General features: G+C 45.1%; 3 protein-coding genes across 3 annotated transcripts in view; all 3 read left to right on the plus strand.

The window, feature by feature from the left end:
* LOC141270519 (uncharacterized) overlaps nt 1-25,574 on the plus strand; it is a 248,884-nt gene that overhangs the window by 78,038 nt on the left and 145,272 nt on the right. The window lies entirely within an intron of this gene.
* Nucleotides 1-25,574, plus strand: part of LOC141270535 (uncharacterized) — a 176,368-nt gene that overhangs the window by 78,038 nt on the left and 72,756 nt on the right. The gene's annotated exons all lie outside the window — the stretch shown is intronic.
* Nucleotides 25,426-25,574, plus strand: part of LOC141270568 (gastrula zinc finger protein XlCGF66.1-like) — a 30,529-nt gene continuing 30,380 nt past the window's right edge. The window contains exon 1 of the mRNA XM_073680641.1: nt 25,426-25,497. The gene's annotated coding sequence lies outside the window, so the exon portion shown is untranslated. The remainder of the gene's footprint in view (nt 25,498-25,574) is intronic.

The following is a 25,574-nucleotide window of genomic DNA, read 5'->3' on the forward strand; positions in this document are numbered from 1 at the left end:
CCATCTTCCACCCCTACTTCCGCTCATGGTGATTGATAGCACTTGTTTTGGAGCCCTGGCTGATCTAACGTTCTAGCCTTGCGCATACAGACACTACAGGGGCCACGAGAGCACAGTGTCAGTGTGTGCATGGGCCTTCTCATTCCTTTCCTGTGCAAAGCGACCACTCACTGAACACAGGATCACAAAGGGGAGAGGGATGAGAACACGCCCCAACTGACACTGTGCTTGCGTGCAACATCATATCTCTCCTGTGTGTAGATCACACAACAGCGGGTGGGCGCTATACAAATGGGAGGGAGATAAGAGCGCGCACACCCTTACATGCGCATTCTCATCTCCCTCTTTTATCGGTATCGGCTGACCGTTGCTTTGTGCACCGAGCAACCGCTATACACAGGGGATGGATGAGTAATTGGCCCCTGACAATGTGTGTGCTCAGGCAGCACTCCAAAGTCAGTGCTGTCAATCACCATACAGGAAGAGGCAGAGGATGATAATTAAGGGGGTGAAACAGAGCACCGAACACTTCTATAAAAGAAAAAAAATTCAATACATAAAATTCAAATAAATTTGAATAGATATATTGTTCCTGGCGAGATATTCTTGGTAATTCATCCAATATACTCCTACGAGAAAGAATGTTTGAACTGATATGGAAATGTAGTTCCTTTGTCCTAAAATTTAGTTGCCCTATTACATTCAAATATAAATGTCATGTTAAAATCTAGTATATCCTACGACTTCTGTGTAATATTCCACCTCTTCTGGATATTTCGTGAGGGGGCGGAATGGATGTGAGGGTTTGTTTGATTTGTTTCTAAAGATGAGCGAACCCGAACTTTAAAGTTCGGGGTTCGTACCGGACAGTTAGTGTCCAATGCGGAACTCCAAACACAGACTTCTCCCTGAAGTCCGTTTCAGTGATCGGAGTTCCAGGGTAAGTTCGGGAGGAGAGCGAGAATATTTTCTAGGTCCAAAGTTTGTGTCCTCATAGATTTCTATGGAATTCGTGTTCTGGTTCAAGTTCGGGTAGTCCAAAGTTCAGTCGGGTACCAGAATCTGAACTTCCACGAGTCCACTCATCCATATTTGTTTCTGTATGTTGATGTAAGAAATGGTAAAAATAATAAGATTGAAAAAAATGCAAAAAAGACCTTTACACGTTTATATAGGCATTTATGTTATTTTCTTCTAAAAAAGCATCTAAGAATTTTATGGTTCGTGTTGTGACCATCTCCTAGGGTAGACTATTCCACAGATGAAAACAAAATTATTGACCACCCAGGTCACATACACAGTTAATTCTCTACAATGGAACAATCCAAATCTGTTCAACGTCTCCAATAGTAGATCATATAGGACAAATGACGTACAAGAACATAATTATGCGAAAGATACAAAGTTTATTGTCAATATAGAGTTTAAAAATGACATACATAGTGAGCAAAGCAGCATAAATACATTAGTGGTAAGCTATAAAAAATATCCAGGACTGAAAAAACCACATGGTACAAAGCTAGTATGAAGAGTCGCTAAAATGGAACAAATGCAAATATGGATATGTCAAACATATACCATGACCCAGCTGATAGCATAGAGACTATCAGGGAAGCTCCAATGAGCCACTAAAGTGCACAGTGCATGACTGGAACCAAAGAAAAAAAATCTCCATTTAGCATTCAGAGGTACATGAGGAATTCATGTTACTCACATGTGTGTTTGTCAATGTGTCAGTCCAGGTATCGTCACCCCTACGTACGTTTCGGCACTGTGCCTTCTTCTGGGGATAGTGACATACTGAGACCGGTATTCTTTAAGTAATGCAATTTACCCAATCGGTGTGAAGGATGCAGAATGCGACTTAATGACTGGCCAATCATTAATCGTAGTACATACTAACAAATAGACGCATATTTGCATGTTTACCCCTCCCCTCCGGAAGTGTGTGTTGCTACCCATTCACAAGGAATGAACGCAAAGTTAGTGCCGCCCCTCACATCACATGATCGCGAGTCGCTAGCTCCACCCCTCGCATCACATGATCGCAAGTCACTAGTGCCGCCCCTAGCATCACATGATCGTGTGTCACATCCACCAGGTCAAGTGAACGGAAATCCCTACGTCATCGCAGTACAACCAGAGGGGGAAGACCAAGTCAAAGAACGCTTCATAGCGATGCAGTTAGTGTGAATTACTGGCACCTAAAGAGCTGATCAAGTGGGGAATATAATAATGTGGTCACAACCAATAATACACTTATAGCGCGATAATAGAATAGACCATAGATAGCAATAGTGAGTTTTTTCTTATAACTAGCAAAAATTCATCAAACAGTTGGCAAGTCACAAAAGCGGATAATATGTCATTAATGTGAATAGTAGGAGAGACGCATAACACAAACATAAGTCCACTATACTGGATGTGATATAATAAAGATTACTGTGTAGTAACTCCCATACAACCTATTATTATTAGACAATTTGTCTATATTAGAACACTAGTGTCCGCGGCAGGCATGGTACCTTTGCCCCCACAGAGAGCATTAGAAAATGAGACTAATTAGATATCCGCTACAAAGAGACAAAGCAAATATACTAATATACAGCCAAATAAGACAAATTTAGGATGGATATATATGTATATTATAAACACTATTGCATACAAGACAATATCTAAACATTAATTCGTTCAGTTGGAACTTTCTCCTGTATTGCAGTTAATCAGACCATCACAATGGCCTATTTCTTCTAGTCCAACCACATTATTATCGACGTTGAAGTCGTCCACACACATCCATCCTCACAAAAGGAAGGGGGAGGGGAGGGGAAACTGCAATCCGGGTAAATATGCATATGCTAAGAAAAAAATGAACACAAGTAAGGAACAAAATAAAAGAACAATTAAAAGGAAATTAAAATACCGTAAAAACAGATGGCTGCAGACACAGATCAGAGGAATGGTGAAAAATTCAAAGACTCATTAAGTCCCTGGGGATGTAGTGTTTGTAATGACCAAATCCACCTAGATTCTTTCTGTGCAAGCAAGCGGCCGGCACTGCCACCGCGCAATGTACTATAGACGTGATCAATACCCTTGACTTGAAAGCCTGATGGATCACAGGCATGGTACTTTTTGAAATGTCTAGGGATTGTTTTTAATAATTCAAAGTTATCCTCAGTAGCTACCGCCATAATATCACATACATGTTCCCTCGCTCTAGTCTTAAGCATCCTGGTAGTAAGACCAATGTAAATCAGAGAACAGGGACATATAGCGTGATAAATGACGTTACGTGTTGTGCACGTAATGGAATGTAATATGGTAAATTCCCTGCCATAGGATGAGAGGAACTTCCTCGTATTTTCAATATTTGGGCATGAAATACATGAGCCACATGGGATACAACCCCATGATCATTTTCTCTCAATTAGTCCAATTTCTCCAATTTTCCTCTGAGTATTAGGAGTGAGGTAGCTCCTAACTAAATGATCTTGAAGGCTCAGACATTGGCGAGCCGTAACTGATGGATGATTAGGTAAGTATTGCCGCAATGTCTGATCCGCAAGTAGGATAGGCCAGTGTTTCTTCAACACATCATACGCCATTGAGAGTGATATTGTGTCACCATTCTGACACAATTCTTTTGTTTGTACATTTGGTTAGGATACATGAGTTGTTGACGATTGCTGTTCTTAGCTCGATTGTATGCATGTTTGATGCTTCTTCTACTATACCCGCGGTCCAAAAACCTGTGTTTCAATTCCTCAGCTCTTCTTTCAAAGTCACTGTCTGTTGAACAGATACGTCTAATACGTAGGAATTGGCTCACAGGTACAGCATTGATGGTGTGGGTCGGGTGAGAAGAAGACGCATGCAGCAAAGCATTGACAGCTGTTTCCTTACGGAACAGATCAGATTGGAGGTAGCAGAAGTTGTCCCTTTTGATGAGGACAACCAAAAATTCAATTTGATTATAATGAAATTTATAAGTAAGTCTAATATTCAAAGTATTGGAATTTAGCCTCCAAAAAAAGTCATCAAGTTCAATTGATGTACCCCGCCAGATCAGAAAAATGTCATCAATGTACCGGGCCCAAAAAATAACCCGGTCGATTGATGAGTCCCGATCCAGCGGGAACAGGTCCCTTTCCCACAGCCCCAGGAACAGGTTAGCTTACGAAGGCGCACAGGCCGCGCCCATTGCTGTTTCCTGGAGCTGCAGAAAGAAGGACCCGTTGAAACAGAAGAAATTATTAGTGAGAATAAACTCCAATAGTTGAACGATGAAGTTCCTCTCATCCAATGTAAGCTGAGTCATAGAAAGAAAGTGCCGGGCCGCTCTGAGTCCATCGTCATGATGTATGCTAGTATAAAGAGACTCCACATCACATGTGACAAGGAGCATGTCCTCGTCAATGTGGGTGGAGTCAATTTTCCTAAGCAAGTCAGAGGTATCACGCAAGAAAGACGGGATAGTTTCTACCAAAGTTTTCAAAAAACTATCCACATATTTGCATACATTCTCTGTCAGACCACCGATCCCAGAAATGATGGGTCTGCCCGGAGGTGTAGTCAAACTCTTGTGCACCTTTGGCAGTAGATATAAGGTCGGGACTGATGGTTCTTTGATCAACAGGATATCACATATACGTTTGGTAATGATATTCCTCTCAACCCCAACCAATAGAATTTTGGTAAGTTGTTCTCTATAGGATATTAGTGGATTGTATGTTAATTTCTTATAACATTGTTGAACCTTAAGTAATTTATAGGCTTCATGCTCATACATCGAACGAGGCCATGCTACAATGTTCCCACCCTTATCGGCAGGCTTGAATATCACATCCTTGAGTGATTTTAGATATTTTAAACATGCATGTTCAGGTCCAGAAAGATTGTTCTGATATATAGTCGTTGATATCTCCTCTAGATCTTTGGATACCAATTGTACAAAAATGTCGACATTCGGGCATGTCGACAAGGGTGGGAATTTCTTAGATTTGGGACGAATAGAGACTGGAACCTTACCTAGTGGAGTTTGGTTGTGTTCAACCGCTAGTTCTTCTAGTACACTCAGAGCCTGTTGCTCCTCAGGTAGGGGAAAGTTTTTTTGGAGATCCGTATTGTGAAACAGCTTTTGAAGACCAGATTCCGAGCAAAAATATGTAAATCTGTTAGGGCTGTAAATTGGTCAAATTTAGTGCTAGGCGGTAATGTCAAACCCTTAGACAGTAAATTTAATTCAGTTTGAGAAAATACATAATTAGAAAGATTAATTACCTTTGGGGTTTGATCATTCTGCAACTTCTTATTGCTGATTGGTTTCTGGTTCAAGACGCGTTTGGCATTCTTTCCATATCTCATTTTAATTGGATATCCTGAAGTATAGGATGTACAGTACAGACCAAAAGTTTGGGCACACCTTCTCATTTAAAGATTTTTCTGTATTTTCATGACTATGAAAATTGTACATTCACACTGAAGGCATCAAAACTATGAATTAACATGTGTGGTATTATATACTTAACACAAAAGTGTGAAACAACTAAAAATATGTCTTATATTCTAGGTTCTTCAAAGTAGCCACCTTTTGCTTTGATGACTGCTTTGCACACTCTTGGCATTCTCTTGATGAGCTTCAAGAGGTAGTCACCGGAAATGGTCTTCCAACAATCTTGTAGGAGTTCCCAGAGATGCTTAGCACTTGTTGGCCCTTTGCCTTCACTCTGCGGTCCAGCTCACTCCAAACCATCTCGATTGGGTTCAGGTCTGGTGACTGTGGAGGCCAGGTCATCTGGCGTAGCACCCCATCACTCTCCTTCTTCGTCAAATGGCCCTTACAAAACCTGGCGGTGTGTTTGGGGTCATTGTCCTCTTGAAAAATAAATTATGGTCTAACTAAAAGCAAACCGGATGGAATAGCATGCCGCTGCAAGATGCTGTGGTAGCCATGCTGGTTCAATATGCCTTCAATTTTGAATAAATCCCCAATAGTGTCACCAGCAAAGCACCTCCACACCATCACACCTCCTCCTCCATGCTTCATGGTGGGAACCAGGCATGTAGAGTCCATCCGTTCACCTTTTCTGCGTCGAACAAAGACACAGTGGTTGGAACCAAAGATCTCAAATTTGGACTCATCAGACCCAAGCACAGATTTCCACTTGTCTAATGTCCATTCCTTGTGTTCTTTAGCCCAAACAAGTCTCTACTGCTTGTTGCCTGTCCTTAGCAGTGGTTTCCTAGCAGCTATTTTACCATGAAGGCCTGCTGCACAAAGTCTCCTATTAACAGTTGTTGAAGAGATGTGTCTGCTGCTAGAACTCTGTGTGGCATTGACCTGGTCTCTAATCTGAGCTGCTGTTAGCCTGCAATTTCTGAGGCTGGTGACTCGGTAAACTTATCCTCAGAAGCAGAGGTGACTCTTGGTCTTCCTTTCCTGGGGCGGTCCTCATGTGAGCCAGTTTCTTTGTAGCGCTTGATGTTTTTTGCAACTGCACTTGGGGACACTTTCAAAGTTTTCCCAATTTTTCGCACTAACTGACCTTCATTTCTTAAAGTAATGATGGCCACTAGTTTTTCTTTACTTAGCTTTTTTCTTGCCATAATACAAATAATACAAATTCTAACAGTATATTCGGTAGGACTATCAGCTGTGTATCCATCAGACTTCTGCACAACACAACTGATGGTCCCAACCCCATTTATAAGGAAAGAAATCCCACTTATTAAACCTGACAGGGCACACCTGTGAACTGAAAACCATTTCCGGTGACTACCTCTTGAAGCTCATCAAGAGAATGACAAGAGTGTGCAAAGCAGTCACCAAAGCAAAAGGTGGCTACTTTGAAGAACCTAGAATATAAGACATATTTTCAGTTGTTTCACACTTTTTTGTTAAGTATATAATTCCACATGTGTTAATTCATAGTTTTGATGCCTTCAGTGTGAATGTACAATTTTCATAGTCATGAAAATACAGAAAAATCTTTAAATGAGAAGGTGTGTCCAAACTTTTGGTCTGTACTGTATCAGAGACGATACCTGGACTGACACATTGACAAACACACATGTGAGTAACATGAATTCCTCATGTACCTCTGAATGCTAAATGGAGATTTTTTTCTTTGGTTCCAGTCATGCACTGTGCACTTCAGTGGCTCATTGGAGCTTCCCTGATAGTCTCTATGCTATCAGCTGGGTCATGGTATATGTTTGACATATCCATATTTGCATTTGTTCCATTTTAGCGACTCTTCATAGTAGCTTTGTACCATGTGGTTTTTTCAGTCCTGGATATTTTTTATAGCTTACCACTAATGTATTTATGCTGCTTTGCTCACTAAGTATGTCATTTTTAAACTCTATATTGACAATAAACTTTGTATCTTTTGCATAATTATGTTCTTGTACGTCATTTGTCCTATATTCCACAGATGAATAGTTCTTATGGCAAAAAAGGTTTGACTCATCTGAAGATTGAACTTTCTTTATCCAGATGGTGGTAGTCCTCCCTTGTCTTTTGAAGGTTTTTTTTTTTTCCATGAAACAGCTTTTGACCATACTTTTTGTATGGGCAATTTCTGTACTTGTACAAGTTAATCATGTTCCCCCTTAGGTGTCTCTTCTCAAGACCTAAATAAATTCAATTACTTTTCCTCAAAATCAAGAGCCTCCAAGCCTCTTATCAGTTTTGTGACTCTTCTTTGTACCTTTTCTAACTCCAGGACAACCACTCTATGACCTTGTGCCCAGAACTGAATTGCATATTTCAGATGAGGCCGCACTAACGCTTTGCAAAGTGGTGGTATTACGTACCTGTTCCGCTAGTCCATGCTCTTTTTAATATATGAAAATATTCTGCTGGCCTTAGAAGCAGCAGATTGTCATTGTGCTGTTATTTCGCCTGTGATCTCCAAGTGCACCCAGATCCTTCACTAGAAGTGGCTCTCCTAGTTTGAATCCCCTAGAACATATTCCTACAGATTATTACACATAGATTCTTCCCTACAAGTGAATCTCTGGGTCATATTTTACTTGTTGTTAGTGGTAAATTTAGATCACTAAATTTTGCATATATTTATGAAATTATCAAAAAGTAATGAAAATTTTCTAATGTTCTGCACTTGTAGAAGAAAGCCATACCAAGCAAAATAGTTAATAGAGTAGACTTATAGGAAATGTTACTTATGACAACATAATTTTTCCTGGGATTTTTATTCTTTATTTTTTTGCTAGGCTGTTAGAAAGTTTAAATGTTTAGCTGTAAAGTTTGCTTTTTATTTTCAAGACAACTTACAAATCTTATTTTCTTATGGAGGTTTTAAGGGACTTTATGGGGCCTATTTATTGGTGATACCATTTAAAACCTGTATCCGTGCATTCAGAACAGCTGTCAGAAAGTTTGTTATTCCTTCAGGTACTTCACAGGAATAACGAAAAGTGGGATAAAAAAAAAGTGAAAAATTACATTAAAAAATATATTGATTTAGCCCTAAATTTTTTATTTTTACAAAAGTTACGACTATGTTCACACATCATGTTTTTGGCAGCGTTTTTTTATTCAAATTTTCAGCTGCGTTTTGCAGTACCAACAAAGTCTATGAGATTCCAGAAATCTCAAGCGCACACTTGGGTTTTTTTGTTCAGGATTTTGTGCTTTGCATGGTTTTTTGAAAGATAGAGCATGTCACTTCTTTTTTCAGCGTTTTTTCACCCATTGGAAGTAATGGGTGGTGAAAAAAACGCCGAAAAAAGGCACCAAAAAAAAGCAAAGAAGCGGCAACAAAAATCCTGAACAACCTCCTGGCAAGAGATCAGGTTTTGCTGCTGCAGAAAAAGAACGCAGAAAAAACAATGATGTATGAACATAGCCTTAAAGGAGAAAATGAACCCCTCAGTTTCTCCCAAATGCTACAGGGCTCAGAGAAGCACATGAAAAAAAACAAAAAAAAGTGACCCCATTTTGGAAATTACACCTCTCCACGAATTCATCTATGGATTGAGCCATTATTTTGGTCTCACAAGTGTTTTCCATGAAAAAGCATAGATTGGACATTGCAGGGTAAAAATTACAACTATAACAGCTTAGCACCAAATACATAATGCCCAATCACACTTTTATTTTTCCAAGATAAAGTCAGGTCGAACAAGTATGATGGGCACCATACAGGACAGTCAATGCATTTCAATCACTATGGTTCTTACTCATGGCTCCTTCTTGGCTTTTGTTTTAAAAGTTGTTGTTTTTTACATTTTTCTACTAAGGGACATTAACCTTTGACACATTTGATTCCTGGTCTCATGTATCACAGTACTCATATATGGCAGTGAATGAGAACTTTGAGTTTTAGGGCTTGGACCAATTTTGCACGGACTGGCTATGGGACTCCCGACCCCATTGTGACAGCCTCATAGAAATATGACACTGTGACGCTCGGGTCGAGAGAGCTGCGGCCAGTTTGTGCATTGCAGTCCGAGATCGGACCAATTTGCACGGACGTCTGCTTAGGGTTCATGCACACGAGCATATAAATAAGACAGGTGCTGTCTAATTTTTTATTAGATAACACACAGCAAACTGACCCTTGTTATTCAATGGGTTCAACCACCTGTGAGAAAAAAAATAGCAGAATGCACTTCTCGGATGAGACTCACCCATTCAAGTCTGTTTGTAACACATTTCTATGAAAAACCTAGGAATCGTACATTTTTTAGTGTAGATCTCATGTGGATGTAAAAAACAGACACATGGGTGGCACCCGGATGAAAATAGAAAACATTTAGAAAACTAAGATGATTTTTCATACCTTCGTCTGAAGGAGCCCTTACATTGACATTTGCTGTGTTGCACCCTTCTTATAGTAGTGCATGTTCCCACTATGAGTTTTTGATGAGTTTTTTCCACTATGTATTTTCAAAAAAATGCAGGTAATTAGTGTTGAGCGAGCATGCTCGACAATGCTCGGTACTCACCCGAGCATCACGCTACTCGGGATGTTCGACGAGCACCGAGCATTTCCGGGTTACTCGGCGGGAGCTCGGGTCTCTTTACAGAGCCAATGAACATGCGGAGATTGACAGCCAGTCACTGTAATGCCACAGCCATGTTGTTTGTGGGCATTACAGTGATTGGCTGGCCGCACAGCGTCACCTCGAGTATTTAAAACCGGGCGCCGCCATCTTGGACACAGACGCTCTGGATCAGACAGTGTAGGGACAGCGCTGCTGAGCTAGGGAGAGATTTTTCCTGCGAAATAGTTAGTGTAGGGTCTGTAAAGGCTGCCAGAACAAACAAACAGTCCTTCTCAGAACTAATATCCATCCCAGATACCAGGCAGGCAGGCTGTATAGGAGACGCAGTGGTTATACCAGCAAACGCTGCATTACAGTCCTGTGTGCTCCTGTTTCTGAAATTGCTGGACTTAGCTGCAGGTCTCGGGGGCCAGTAAAAATCCTTTTTTTTTCATCTAAATCCACTTTTTTTTTCCTCCTACACACTGTACAAAAACCCGTCTTATTAACCTATTGGTGTTGTCCCCCCCCCCCCCCCCCCCTCCCCCCAAAAAAAAAGTGTGTCTCTGATTTTTCAGACACAAATATATCTGTTGAAAAGAGTCTGGTATAGGCCACAGAAACATAAGTGTGGTTTTGCAGTTCCACGGGTAAAATCTCTGTAGTATCCAGTTTTGGGCCTTTGGTATCTGAAAAAAAACAGCTTGAGTGTGTCGCTCACTGTTCAGCCGCAAATCTATATTTTTAAAAAAGTGTGGTATACACCAGTAAATTAAAACTGTGGTTTTGCTGTTCCACGGTAAAAAATCTCTATTATCCTGCTTTTCGCATTTTTTGCAGTAAAAAAAAAAAACAGTAGTGTCTCCTGAGTGTTCTGACACAAAAATATATCTGTTGAAAATAGTCTGGTGTACGCCTGACAAATCCCAGTGTGGTTTTGCAGTTCTACGGGTAAAATCTCTGTAGTATCCAGTTTTGGGCCTTTGGTATCTAAAAAAAAAACAGTTTGAGTGTGTCGCTCACTGTTCAGCCGCAAATCTATATATTTTAAAAAGTGTGGTATACACCAGTAAACAATAACTGTGGTTTTGCCATCCTACGGTAAAAAATCTCTATTATTCAGGTTTAGGTATTTTTTCCGTAAGGAAAAACAGTAATAGTTTCTCCCTGATTGTTCAGATTTAGTAAAAGAGTCGGGTGTAGGACAGAGAAATAGAACTGTGGTTTTCCTCTTCCACGGTTCTAATCTACTTTTTATTACCCTTTTTCCATTGATAGTGCGAGTGTAAGCTATTTTACTTCCTTTACAATGGGCAAGGCGCGTGGCAAGGGACGTGGAACTGGACGTTCTGGTGATGGTGCGTGCAGAGGACGGGGCCGTGGCCAAGGTGAAAATGTGCCACAACCGACAGCCGCATCTTCTCGCTCCCACTTCTTGACCGAATTACTAGGGAAGCACAGAACAACACCAGTATTGCCAACTGATCAGTGTGAACAGGTTATTAATTGGATAGCAGATAATACTTCCAGTTAGTACCTGGGCACCACCACCTCCGGTCTGTCTTCCACACGGTCAACTCTTAGTAGCCGTGAGTCTCGACCGCATACTCCTCCTCACCCTGATGCTCCTTCCTCCCACCATGCCAAGTGTCGTCAGACAGCAATTGATCCCACACTTGGACACTCTGAAGAGCTGTTCACTGGTCCATTTCCATATTTGTGCCCCTCGCCTGCTACGCTTGAAGTGGTGGAAGAGGAGATCCCATGTAGCGATGCCCAAATATTTGAACAGCCACGGCCACAGGAAGTCGACGCTGGCAATTTACCACAAGAGGTGGACAATGACGAGACACAATTGCCAGGAAGTGAGGAGGAGCATCGTGGTGCGCAAGAGGAAGAGGAGGAGGTGGTGGATGATCTAATAACTGACCCAACGTGGCAGGAGGACATGCAGAGTGAGGCCAGCAGCACACAGGGGGAGGGAGGCAGAGTACCCCAACAGGCAGGAAGAAGCAGTGTGGTGGCCGCAGACAGAAGGCAGGCAACCGTTCCCCGTAACACCAACACGAGGGACGTTGCCAGTACAAGCGGTAGGTCTTCCAGAGTCTGGAATTTTTTTAAAGACTCTGCTGATAACCCCAAAAAGGCCATTTCTACCACCTGCCATGCCAGCATCAGCAGGGGTGACAAAACTACCAGCCTGACCACCACCAGCATGATCAGGCACATGGCAGCAAAGCACCCGACTTTGTGGGGTGAAACCCAGGGTCCACGACCAGTGTCAGCAGGTGTCACCACTGCTTCTTCCGCTGTTGTGCGTGCAATAGAACCCACTGTTGTGTGTGCAAGGCAATCCCCTGTCCATACTGCATGTAAAGATGCCCCCTCCTCTCAGTCTTCACTTGTTATGGCAGTTTCTCAAGAAACAGCATCCATGTCCACGTCCCACCGCAGCGTTCAATTGTCCATATCTCAGACCTTTGAACGAAAGCGGAAATTCGCAGCTAACGCCCCACAGGCCACAGTCCTAAATTCGCACATTTCACGACTGCTTGCGTTGGAAATGCTGCCTTTTAGGCTGGTGGAGACCGAATCCTTCCGCAACCTTATGGCGGTGGCCGTCCCTCGGTACTCGGTCCCCAGCTGACACTATTTTGCCCGGTGTGCCATCCCCGCACTACACAAGCACGTGTCCCAAAACATCTGCCGTGCCCTCAACAACGCAGTTACTGGGAGAGTCCACCTGACAACGGACAAGTGGACAAGTGCTTGTGGCCAGGGACGGTATATCTCCCTGACGGCACACTGGGTAAACATAGTGGAAGCCGGGACCCAGTCGGACCTTGGGACGGAACACATTCTCCCCACACCGAGGATTGCGGGCCCTATGTCAGTCAGAGTTGCCCCCACAGTGTACAGCTCCTGCGTATCATCCTCCTCCTCCTCCTCCTCATGTTCAGCCTCCATCTCGGATATCACCACATCAGTTACAAGCTGGAAGCCCTGCAGTACTGCCTCCGCCAAGCGGCAACAGGCTGTGCTGAAACTCATAAGCTTAGGTGATAAACCTCACACGGCTTGTGAGTTGTGGACAGCTGTGAAAGAGCAGGCAGATCTGTGGCTGAGACCGCTGAACCTACATCCAGGCATGGTCTTGTGTGACAATGGCCGTAACCTGGTGGCGGCTCTGAGGCGAGGCGAGATCACACCCATACCATGCCTGGCTCATGTGCTTAACCTCGTGGTTCAGCGGTTTCTTAAATCATACCCTGAGTTGCCAGATCTGCTCGTGAAAGTACGCCGCCTGTCAGCTCATTTTCACAAGTCGGCTACAGCTTCTGCCGCCCTTGCTGTGTTGCAGCAGCGTTTGCAGCTTCCGGCACACTGACTGTCGTGTGATGTCCCCACACGATGGAACTCTACCCTCCACATGTTGCAAAGGATTTGTGAGCAGAAGAGAGCAGTTGTGGAGTACCAGCTGCAACAAGGCCGTTGATATTCAGGTCAGACTCCACACATAAGACCTCATGAGTGGACCTGGATGTCTGACATATGTACCATCCTGACAAACTTTGAGGAGGCCAGAAGATGGTGAGTGGCGATGACGCCATCGTTAGTGTTAGCATCCCACTTGTCTGTCTTTTGCAACGCTCTCTGCAGAGAATTAAAGAGGAAGCATTTCAGCCAGAGTATGATGAGATGGATCAAGAAGCCGTAGTGGGCGATTACACACAGTCCAGCCTCATCTTATCCGAACGTGCTTTGGGGGACAATGAGGGAGAGGAGGAGGAGGAAGAACAGCAGCTGTTATCATGCGCTGTAGACGGTAGTACCTGTACAAGTGTCATACCGTCGGTTCAGCATGGGTGGCCTGAGGACAGGAGGGAGGAGGAGGAGGAGAGCATGGCCAGTCGTCATCTTGGTGAGGACACGGAAATCTTGCCCGTTACCAGTCTGGCACGCATGGCTGACTTTATGTTACGCTGCCTTAACCGTGACCCTCGCGTTGTCAAAATGTTGGGTGACAGTCATTACTGGTTGGTGACACTTGTAGACCCCCGCTACAAGGAGAACTTTCACTCTCTTATTCATGAGGTGGAGAGGTCTACAAAAATGGGCCAGTACCAGAAGGCCCTTGCTGCAGAACTGTTAAAAAAAATTCCCATCTGAACACGCTAGCGGCAGAGGTCACAGTTCGTTGACCAACCAAAGCGTACAAGCGAGAGAGTGGCAACTCCAATCCAGCAGAGGCAGGGGAACACTGTCAACGTTCTGGGACAGTTTTCTCAGACCCTCCCTTCGGACAGACCCTGAGGCGCGGGGTACTCTCACGAGGAGTGGAAAGTTTCAAAAGATGGTGAGGGAGTACCTTGGCGACCGTACCAGCGTCCTCCGTGATTCCTCTGTGCCTTTTAATTATTGGGTATCCAAGCTTGACACTTGGAATGAACTCGCTCTGTACGCCTTGGAGGTCCTGGCCTGCCCTGCCGCTAGCGTGTTATCGGAGCGTGTTTTTAGTGCCGCTGGGGGAATTATAACTGATAAGCGCATTCGCCTGTCAACTGACAATGCTGACAAGCTGACCCTTATCAAAATGAACAAGGGCTGGATTGGGCCAGACTTCTCATCACCACCAAATGACAGCAGAGTAACATAAAGTCAAATCCACTGTGTTATTTCGGGAGGTGTATTCACATGCACCGCTTCACACCCACACATGGGTATAAGCTTCCTCATTTCGGCTGTTTTATGTTCTTCTCCTTATCCTCAGCCTCCACCACCACTATACCACCAGGGTGACCGTGGTCCGTGTTGCCATTATTGAAAGTTCCTCCGTCCTTATTTTTGTCAGCTTTTGCTTGGAAGGCATAAGCAAAGACTGTGGGAGACCCACTCCCCAATAATGGGAATAATATTTTTAAGATGCTGTACTGTATGGCTCTTCCAAGGGGCATTAAAAGCGTCTTGTTATACCACTCTGACCTCCACGTCTCTTCCGAGGGGCATTAAAAGCATCTTGTTATACCACTCTGACCTCCACATCTCTTGTAAGGGGCATTAAAAGCGTCTTGTTATTCCACTCTGACCTCCACGTCTCTTCTGAGGGGCATAAAAAGCGTCTTGTTATACCACTCTGACCTCCACGTCTCTTGTAAGGGGCATTAAAAGCATCTTGTTATACCACTCTGACCTCCACGTCTCTTCCGAGGGGCATTAAAAGCATCTTGTTATACCACTCTGACCTCCACATCTCTTGTAAGGGGCATTAAAAGTGTCTTGTTATTCCACTCTGACCTCCACGTCTCTTCTGAGGGGCATAAAAAGCGTCTTGTTATACCACTCTGACCTCCACGTCTCTTGTAAGGGGCATTAAAAGCATCTTGTTATACCACTCTGACCTCCACGTCTCTTGTAAGGGGCATTAAAAGCGTCTTGTTATACCACTCTGACCTCCACGTCTCTTCTGAGGGGCATTAAAAGCGTCTTGTTATACCACTCTGACCTCCACGTCTCTTGTAAGGGGCATTAAAATCGTCTTGTTATACCACTCTGACCTCCACGTCTCTTCTGAGGGGCATTAAAAGCGTCTTGTTATACCACTCTGACCTCCACGTCTCTTGTAAGGGGCATTAAAATCATCTTGTTATACCACTCTGACCTCCACGTCTCTTCTGAGGGGCATTAAAAGCGTCTTGTTATACCACTCTGACCTCCACATCTCTTCCGAGGGGCATTAAAAGCGTTTTGTTATACCACTCTGACCTCCACATCTCTTGTAAGGGGCATTAAAAGCGTCTTGTTATACCACTCTGACCTCAACGTCTCTTCTGAGGGGCATAAAAAGCGTCTTGTTATACCACTCTGACCTCCACGTCTCTTGTAAGGGGCATTAAAAGCGTCTTGTTATACCACTCTGATCTCCACGTCTCTTCTGTGGGGCATTAAAACCGTCTTGTTATACCACTCTGACCTCCACGTCTCTTGTAAGGGGCATTAAAACTGTCTTGTTAAGCTACTGGGACCTCCACGAGTCTTCGAACGCATTTCCTCCTCATTTTTGGAAGCTTTTGCTTGGAAAGCATAAGCAAATACTATGGGAGACCCACTCCCCAATAATGGGAATAATGTTTGTAATATGCTGTACTGCATGGCTCTTGTAAGGGGCATTGCAAGTTGCTCCGTCTTAATTTTTGGAAGCTTTTGCTTGGAAGGCATAAGCAAATACTATGGGAGACCCACTCCCCAATAATGGGAATAATGTTTGTAATATGCTGTACTGCATGGCTCTTGTAAGGGGCATTGCAAGTTGCTCCGTCTTAATTTTTGGAAGCTTTTGCTTGGAAGGCATACGCAAATACTATGGGAGACCCACTCCCCAATAATGGGACTTATGTTTGTAATATGCTGTACAGCATGGCTCTTGTAAGGGGCATTGCAAGTTGCTTCGTCCTAATTTTTGGAAGCTTTTGCTTGGAAGGCATAAGCAAATACTATGGGAGACCCACTCCCCAATAATGGGAATAATGTTTGTAATATGCTGTACTGCATGGCTCTTGTAAGGGGCATTGCAAGTTGCTCCGTCTTAATTTTTGGAAGCTTTTGCTTGGAAGGCATAAGCAAATACTATGGGAGACCCACTCCCCAATAATGGGACTTATGTTTGTAATATGCTGTACTGCATGGCTCTTGTAAGGGGCATTGCAAGTTGCTCCGTCTTAATTTTTGGAAGCTTTTGCTTGGAAGGCATAAGCAAATACTATGGGAGACCCACTCCCCAATAATGGGAATAATGTTTGTAATATGCTGTACTGCATGGCTCTTGTAAGAGGCATTGCAAGTTGCTCTGTCCTAATTTTTGGAAGCTTTTGCTTGGAAGGCATAAGCAAATACTATGGGAGACCCACTCCCCAATAATGGGAATAATGTTTGTAATATGCTGTACTGCATGGCTCTTGTAAGGGGCATTGCAAGTTGCTCCGTCTTAATTTTTGGAAGCTTTTGCTCGGAAGGCATAAGCAAATACTATGGGAGACCCACTCCCCAATAATGGGACTTATGTTTGTAATATGCTGTACTGCATGGCTCTTGTAAGGGGCATTGCAAGTTGCTCCGTCCTAATTTTTGGAAGCTTTTGCTTGGAAGGCATAAGCAAATACTATGGGAGACCCACTCCCCAATAATGGGAATAATGTTTGTAATATGCTGTACTGCATGGCTCTTGTAAGGGGCATTGCAAGTTGCTCCGTCCTAATTTTTGGAAGCTTTTGCTTGGAAGGCATAAGCAAATACTATGGGAGACCCACTCCCCAATAATGGGACTTATGTTTATAATATGCTGTACTGCATGGCTCTTGTAAGGGGAATTGCAAGTTGCTCCATCTTAATTTTTGGAAGCTTTTGCTTGGAAGGCATAAGCAAATACTATGGGAGACCCATTCCCCAATAATGGGACTTATGTTTGTAATATGCTGTACTGCATGGCTCTTGTAAGGGGCATTGCCAGTTGCTCCGTCCTAATTTTTGGAAGCTTTTGCTTGGAAGGCATAAGCAAATACTATGGGAGACCCACTCCCCAATAATGGGACTTATGTTTGTAAGATGCTGTACTGCATGGCTCTTGTAAGGGGCATTGCAAGTTGCTCTGTCCTAATTTTTGGAAGCTTTTGCTTGGAAGGCATAAGCAAATACTATGGGAGACCCACTCCCCAATAATGGGAGTAATATTTTTAAGATGCTGTACCTTATGGCTCTTGTAAGGGGCATTAAAAGCGTCTTGTTAAGCTACTGTGACCTCCACTTCTGTTCCAAGGGCATTCAAACTGTCTTGTTAAGCTACTGGGACATCCACGTCTTTTCCGAGGGGCATTAAAACTGTCTTGTTAAGCTACTGCGACCACCACTTTTCCGAGGGGCATTAAAACCGTCTTGTTAAGCTACTGTGACCTCCACGTCTCTTCCAAGGGGCATTCAAACCGTCTTGTTAAGCTACTGGGACCTCCACGTCTCTTCAAAGGGGCATTAAAAGCGTCTTCTTAAGCCACTCTGAACTCCACAGCTCTTCCAAGGGGCATTGAAATGTTGTTTTTAATTACCTCTAACCTCCACGACTCTTCCAACGGGCATTGCATTTCCTCCTAATTTTAGTCAGCTTTTGCTTTTCAATGCAAAGGCGAAAACTAAGGGAGACCCACTCCCCAATAATGGGTAGAAGGTTTTTAGTACACTGTAATCCACGTCTGTTTCAAGGGGCATTGCAGTTTCTCATAATTTTTGGAAAGCCTTCCATTCACTGCTTAGGCTAACAGTGTACAGGAGACCCAGTTGCTATAAATGGAAAAAACGGTTTAGTTGAGGCCCTTTGACCTCCATGTCATTTCCAAGGGGCATTGGAGTGCCTCAAAATTTGTGGTAGGCATTGCACTCACTGTATGCCCTATAACTGTGTAGCCGAACCGCTCCTTTTGTTACAGAAACATATCCTACAAGACATATGTGGTTGACTAGCCTGATATTGATGTGAATGGTCCCTGTTCCTCCTGCTCTTTCTCCTTTGCCACTACCTCATCCATCATTTATCACCTGAAGCTTTGTTTTAACGGGAGTCATAGAACTGGAATAGTAGCAGGAAAACATCCAGCAATCCTCGGAGGAGGTAGGATATGCGCCAAAACGCTGACCACCTCAGGCCTAGCCGCTACTACATACATGCGCTTGCATTCCAAGAAAACAAAGCAGATGCTAACTTGTATCATCTTCATCATGGTCCTCACCTTGGCACTCTCAACTCCCCTGATGGAGAAGCCATGGCCCACCAGAGGAGTCTGGTTCTCTGGTGGTCTCGTCCAATGCTGCCCTAAAGCAGGCCGGGCTAAGAAAAGTGTGTGGGGGGAAGTTGACAGGAGAAATAGGGGTGGACACCCGGCTTCCCCAAGGCGGCTGGGGACCGTGTGTGGACACCCGGTCGCGGAGCGGCTGGGGACCAAGTATGGACACCCGGCCGCCCCCTGGCGGCTGGGGACCGAGTGTGGACACCCAGCCGCCGGGCGGCTGGGGACTGAGTATGGATTCCAGGCCGCCAACACAGCCATGACGTGGTGGCCAGATTCCGCCTCCACATGCCTAAAAGGCCCAATTTCAAGTGCAAGCAAGCAGTATGGTATTGCAGCCTGGGGGTGGGTGGGTGGTTGGCTGCATATCTGCGCTTGCATTGCAAGGAATGGGGGAGGTACAATTGAACAGTGCCCTGGGACAAGAACTTGCAAGGGGATAGTTGCAAGTCTGCATCTTCTGATGCAGCAAGGATGACTTCTGATGGGCACACTTTTAGGCAGTGACCTGGGTGTCAGAGATGCTTCCAGGGGTCTTCTCCATGCTGTTCTCATGTCTTTTCAGCACTGTATGCATGTGTCACACAGCACATGGCCAGATAAGGTTGTAAAATGTTAAAATGACATTTCCCGGTTAATGCATTTGTCACGGTTGAAAGCAATACAAAAGTGCAAAAACGCATAAAAAATGCTATTTGTGAACATACAGTAGCCCAAGGTGTGGAGGAGTATTTTTTTGGGGGGGTTATTTATTTTACCTTATACACAAGTCTTCTTTACCCTGGAAAGGAAGTTCCTTAACATATTTCACAGGAAAGCAGTTTAGGTTTTGTTTTTGAACGTTTTATTGTGAGCCCTTAAAAGTGGCTTAATACATCTGACCACGTTGTTGACAGCAGTGACCAGGGCATCAGAAATGCTTCCTGGGGCGATCCCCATGCTGTCTCCATGTCATTTGAGCACTGTCACTATTGTTTTTGGCACTTGTTAGGCTTTTAAAAGACTGCCGGGGGTGCCGTGCCAAAAATGCTCGGGTCTCCCATAGACTAACATTGGGCTTTTTGCTCGGGTCGAGCACCCGAGTATCACGGCGAGCTCGGCCCAAGCTTCGAGCACCCGAACATTTTAGTGCTCGATCAACACTACAGGTAACCTATTCTTCTTAATGGGTTCAGAAAATCTGCAACAGCTCGCCAAAATTTCATTGTGAGAACATAGCCTTAACATTCTCCCCTATGCCTCAAAACTACTGGAACAACACGTCCATTTTGAACTGTCCTCCCACCTCTCCTCCTGCTCCCTCTTTGATCACTTACAATCTGACTTCCGACCACATCATTCCACTGAAACTGCCCTGACTAAAGTCATCAACGACCTACTGACCGCCAAATCCAAATGACACTACTCTGTCCTCCTCCTTCTGGACCTGTCCTCTGCCTTTGACACAGTGGACCATTCCCTCTTACTACATAGTCTCTCATCTATCTCTCGGCATCACAGACTTGGCACTATCTTGGATCTCCTCATACCTAACAGACCGGACATTCAGCGTCTCCCACTCACACACCACCTCCTCAATTTGCCCCCTATCTGTCGGTGTCCCCCAAGGTTCTAGAACCCCTGCTCGTCTCCATCTGCACATTCGGCCTGGGACAGCTGATAGAGTCTCACAGCTTCCAGTATCACCTCTATGCTGATGACACGCAGATCAACCTCTTTGGACCTGATATCACCTCCTTACTAACCAGAATCCCACAATTTGTGTCTGCTATTTCATCTTTCTTCTCAGCTAGATTCCTAAAACTTAATATGGATAAAACCGGATTCATCATCTTTCCGCCATCTCACTCAACCCCCCCACCTGACCTATCTATCAAAGTCAATGGCTGTCCACTCTCCCCAGTCACGCAAGCTCGCTGCCTCGGGGTAACCCTCCTTGACTCTGATTTCTCCTTCAAACCTCATATCCAAGCTCTTTCCACTTCCTGCCGACTCCAACTCAAAAATATTTCCCGGATCCATACATTTATCAACCATGAATCTGCAAAAACACTAGTGCATGCCCTCATCATCTCTTGCCTTGACTACTGCTACCTCCTGCTCTGTGGCCTCCTTTCTACCCCTCTCCCACCCCTGCAATCTATCCTAAACTCTGCTGCCCAACTATTCCACCTGTCCCAACGCTATCCCCCTGCCTCTCCCCTCTGCCAATCCTTGCAGTGGCTCCCCATTGCCTAGAGACTGAAGTTCAAGACCCTAACCTTGGCATACAAAGCCATCCACAACCTGTCTCCTCCATACGTTTGTGATCTAGTCTCACAGTACCTACCTGCACGCAACCTCCGATCCTCACAGGACCTCCTTCTCTACTCCCCTCTGATCTCCTCTTCCCACAATCGCATACAAGATTTCTCCCATTAATCCCCCCTACTCTGGAACTCTCTACCCCAACACGTCAGACTCTCGCCTACTGTGGAAACCTTCAAAAGAAACCTGAAGACCTACCTCTTCCAACAAGCCTACAACCTGCAGTAACCCTCGCTGCACAACCAGCTGTGCCCTCACCTACTGTATCCTCACCCCCCTTCTAGATTGTGAGCCTTCGCGGGCAGGGTTTTCTCTCCTCCTGTACCAGTCGGTGACTTGTTTTTGTTCAAACGATTGCATTTGTTGTCTGCTACGTATACCCCTTTTTCACATGTAAAGCGCCATGGAATTAATGCCGCTATAATAATAAATAATAATAATATATACACACTATCCTGCTCCATACATATCGTACACTTACACACACATGGCTCCACTGCGTACATGACATACTGTATAAAAAACTGTTTCACTTGATTCATTTTTTTTCAGGAGGTGTTCCACATTATGTACTTAAACTTCATGGGTGACAATAACAATGAGCAGGACTGTATAGACACTATACTGTTCCATATACAGTATGTCGTACACGTACACTCACATGGCTCTGCTCCGTATATGACATATATACACACTATCCTGCTCCGTACATGTCGTACATGTATACACACATGACTCTGCTCCGTACATGACATATATAGACACTATCCTGCTCCATACATGTCGTACACGTACATACACAGCTCTGCTCCATACATGACATATATAATGCTGCTCACTATTATGGGTATCCCTTCAATTTTTTCACAAACTGTATAATATCTTCAGAAATAAATGGAAATGTACCAAAGTTATATCCTCAGGATTTTTTAATCAGTGGTCCAAAGTAATACAACAATAAAACATTGTTTTTCAACTTATATGTTGCAATTTCAAAGAAGAAACAGGATAAACAGCATGTGTGGCAATAAAGGCACCCCTAACTAATACTTGGTCGCACACCCTTTGGCATTGCTGACAGCCTCCAAACGTTTCTTATAGCCATCTATAAGCTTTTTGCACTTCTCAGCTGGAATTTTCTCCCACTCTTCCTTTGCAGATTGTTCAAGCTCTTGAATGTTTGCAGGGTTCTTTTCTCAATGGCAGATTTCAGCTCACCCCAAAGATTTTCAATGGGATCAAGGTCAGGACTCATTGCTGGCCATTTTAAAACAGTCCATTTTTTTCTTTTTCAACCATTTCTGTGTAGTTTTGGATGTGTGCTTTGGGTTATTGTCTTGCTGGAGTACCCATGATCTTCGACTCAAACCAAGTTGTCTTACACTGGGTAGGACATTTCGCTCTAAAATCTCTTGATAATTCTCCGATTTCATGATTCCTGTGATACGGTCAAGGCCTCCAGTACCAGACGCAGCAAAGCAACCCCACAGCATTATGGATCCTCCAGCATGCTTAAATGTTGGTAAGGTGTTATTTTCCTTATTAGCTTCATTGCGGCGTCTGTAAACAAACTGTTGCTTTGCATTGCCAAAAGCTTTGTTTTTGTTTCATCTATCCACAGAACATTTTCCCAGAAGGATTGTGGTTTGTCAAGGTACTCTTTGGCAAAGATCAGTCACTCCTTTTTATGTTTTTTCTTCTGCAATGGTTTCTTCCTTGGCCTTCGCCCACAAAGCTCTGCTTGCTTTAGTGTGCGGCGTATGGTACTTGTTGAAATCATGACACCAGACTGTTCCAGGTTGGCCTTCAGGTCTTTGGATGTTTGACATGGTGTTTTTACCACCATTTGCACCAACCTTCGAAGACATCTCTTGTCAATTTTCCTCTTTCCCCCACATCCAGGGAGGTTATTGATGGTTCCATGCTTGGCAAACTTCTTAATAACATTGCGCACTGTTGAAACTGGGATACCAAGGTCTTTGGAGTTGGCCTTATACCCTTTGGACATCTTGTGTTTGCTAATAATAGCAGTTCTGATGTCCTCAGAAAGCTCCTTTGTCTTCACCATTGTGACAAAGGAACAGGGCCTACCATGTGGCTTTTTAAAACATTGAAGTGATCATTCATTGGCTAATCCATGTCACATGGGCACTGACAATTAATCACAGGAGGATCTCTTTTGTGATTTACCAGAGGCGAGTCAAAATGTGTTTCCATACTAAATTAATGTAAAGGGTGCCAATACCAGTGACGCAGCAAGCTTTAGGTTTTTCTATTTTTCCCTCCCATTGTTTTTTGTTTTAAATTATTGTTTATCATTTGCTCTTTTGTATTTAACACGAGTGCTCTACACAAAAAAAACAGCCACTTGATTAATTTTTTTCAGGAGATATTCAACATTATGTACTTAAACTTCATGGGTGCCAATAAGGATGGACAGGACTGTATGCGCACACTACCCTGCTCCGTACATATCGTACATGTACACACATATGGCTTTGCCCCATACATGACATATATACACACTGTCTTGCTCCGTACATGAAATATACACACAGCTCAGCTTCATACATGCCATAGACGCACACAGCTCTGCTCTGTACACGTCGTACACACACATACACGGCTCTGCTCCGTACATGCTTTATACACACATGGTTCCGCTTCGTACATGTCGTACACACACACAAACACAACTCTGCTGTGTAAACAGACATGGCTCTTCACAATACATGCCAAATACACACACACGGCTCTGCTCTACACATGTCATATACACACAACTCTGCTCGGTACACGTCGCACACACACATACACGGCTCTGCTCCGTACACCTCATACACGCGGCTCCGCTCCGTACACCTCGTACACATGCGGCTCTGCTCCGTACGCCTCGTACACATGCGGCTCCGCTCCGTACGTCTCGTACACATGCGGCTCTGCTCCGTACGCCTCGTACACATGTGGCTCCGCTCCGTACGCCTCGTACACATGCGGCTCCGCTCCGTACGTCTCGTACACGTGCGGCTCTGCTCCGTACACCTCGTACACGTGCGGCTCCGCTCCGTACGCCTCGTACACACGCGGCTCTGCTCCGTACGCCTCGTACACACACGGCTCCGCTCCGTACACCTCATACACACGCGGCTCTGCTCCGTATGCCTCGTACACATGCGGCTCTGCTCCGTACGCCTCGTACACACACGGCTCCGCTCCGTACACCTCGTACACGCGCGGCTCCGCTCCGTACACCTCGTACACACGCGGCTCTGCTCCGTACGCCTCGTACACACACGGCTCTGCTCCGTACGCCTCGTACACACACGGCTCTGCTCCGTACGCCTCGTACACACACGGCTCTGCTCCGTACGCCTCGTACACACACGGCTCTGCTCCGTACGCCTCGTACACACACGGCTCTGCTCCGTACGCCTCGTACACACACGGCTCCGCTCCGTACACCTCGTACACACGCGGCTCTGCTCCGTACACCTCGTACACACACGGCTCTGCTCCGTACACACGCGGCTCCGCTCCGTACACCTCGTACACACGCGGCTCCGCTCCGTACACCTCGTACACGCGCGGCTCTGCTCCGTACACCTCGTACACACGCGGCTCTGCTCCGTACACCTCGTACACACACGGCTCTGCTCCGTACACACGCGGCTCCGCTCCGTACACCTCGTACACACGCGGCTCCGCTCCGTACACCTCGTACACGCGCGGCTCTGCTCCGTACACCTCGTACACGCGCGGCTCCGCTCCGTACACCTCGTACATGCGCGGCTCCGCTCCGTACACCTCGTACACACGCGGTTCCGCTCCGTACACCTCGTACACACGCGGCTCTGCTCCGTACACACGCGGCTCCGCTCCGTACACCTCGTACACGCGCGGCTCCGCTCCGTACGCCTCGTACACACGCGGCTCTGCTCCGTACACCTCATACACACGCGGCTCTGCTCCGTACACCTCATACACATGCGGCTCCGCTCCGTACACCTCGTACACGCACGGCTCTGCTCCGTACGCCTCGTACACGCGCGGCTCCGCTCCGTACACCTCGTACACACGCGGCTCCGCTCCGTACACCTCGTACACACGCGGCTCTGCTCCGTACACCTCGTACACAGGCGGCTCTGCTACATCCACACTGTAAACCCCTCCTGACCCCACACATAAACTGCAGCTCATCCAGCACCATGACAACCAGCACAGCAGAGTCCTGCATCCACTGAGGCCCCTGATCATGTGACCCCTGACTCCTCCCCTCCTGTGACCTCATCACAGGTCCTGTGCGCACAGAACAGCCATATATGTGGTGGCGGCTCTGCAGGTGGAGGTATGTGGAGACCCCATTATTCTCTATCAGGATTAGCCTATATATAGATTTGTAGGTTTAATCTCATAGCTTATTCC

The sequence above is a fragment of the Phyllobates terribilis genome, unplaced genomic scaffold, assembly GCF_046119375.1.
Source record: "Phyllobates terribilis strain yellow unplaced genomic scaffold, ASM4611937v1 Scaffold_5__5_contigs__length_657084704, whole genome shotgun sequence".
In the NCBI taxonomy this organism is placed as follows: Eukaryota; Metazoa; Chordata; class Amphibia; order Anura; family Dendrobatidae; genus Phyllobates; species Phyllobates terribilis.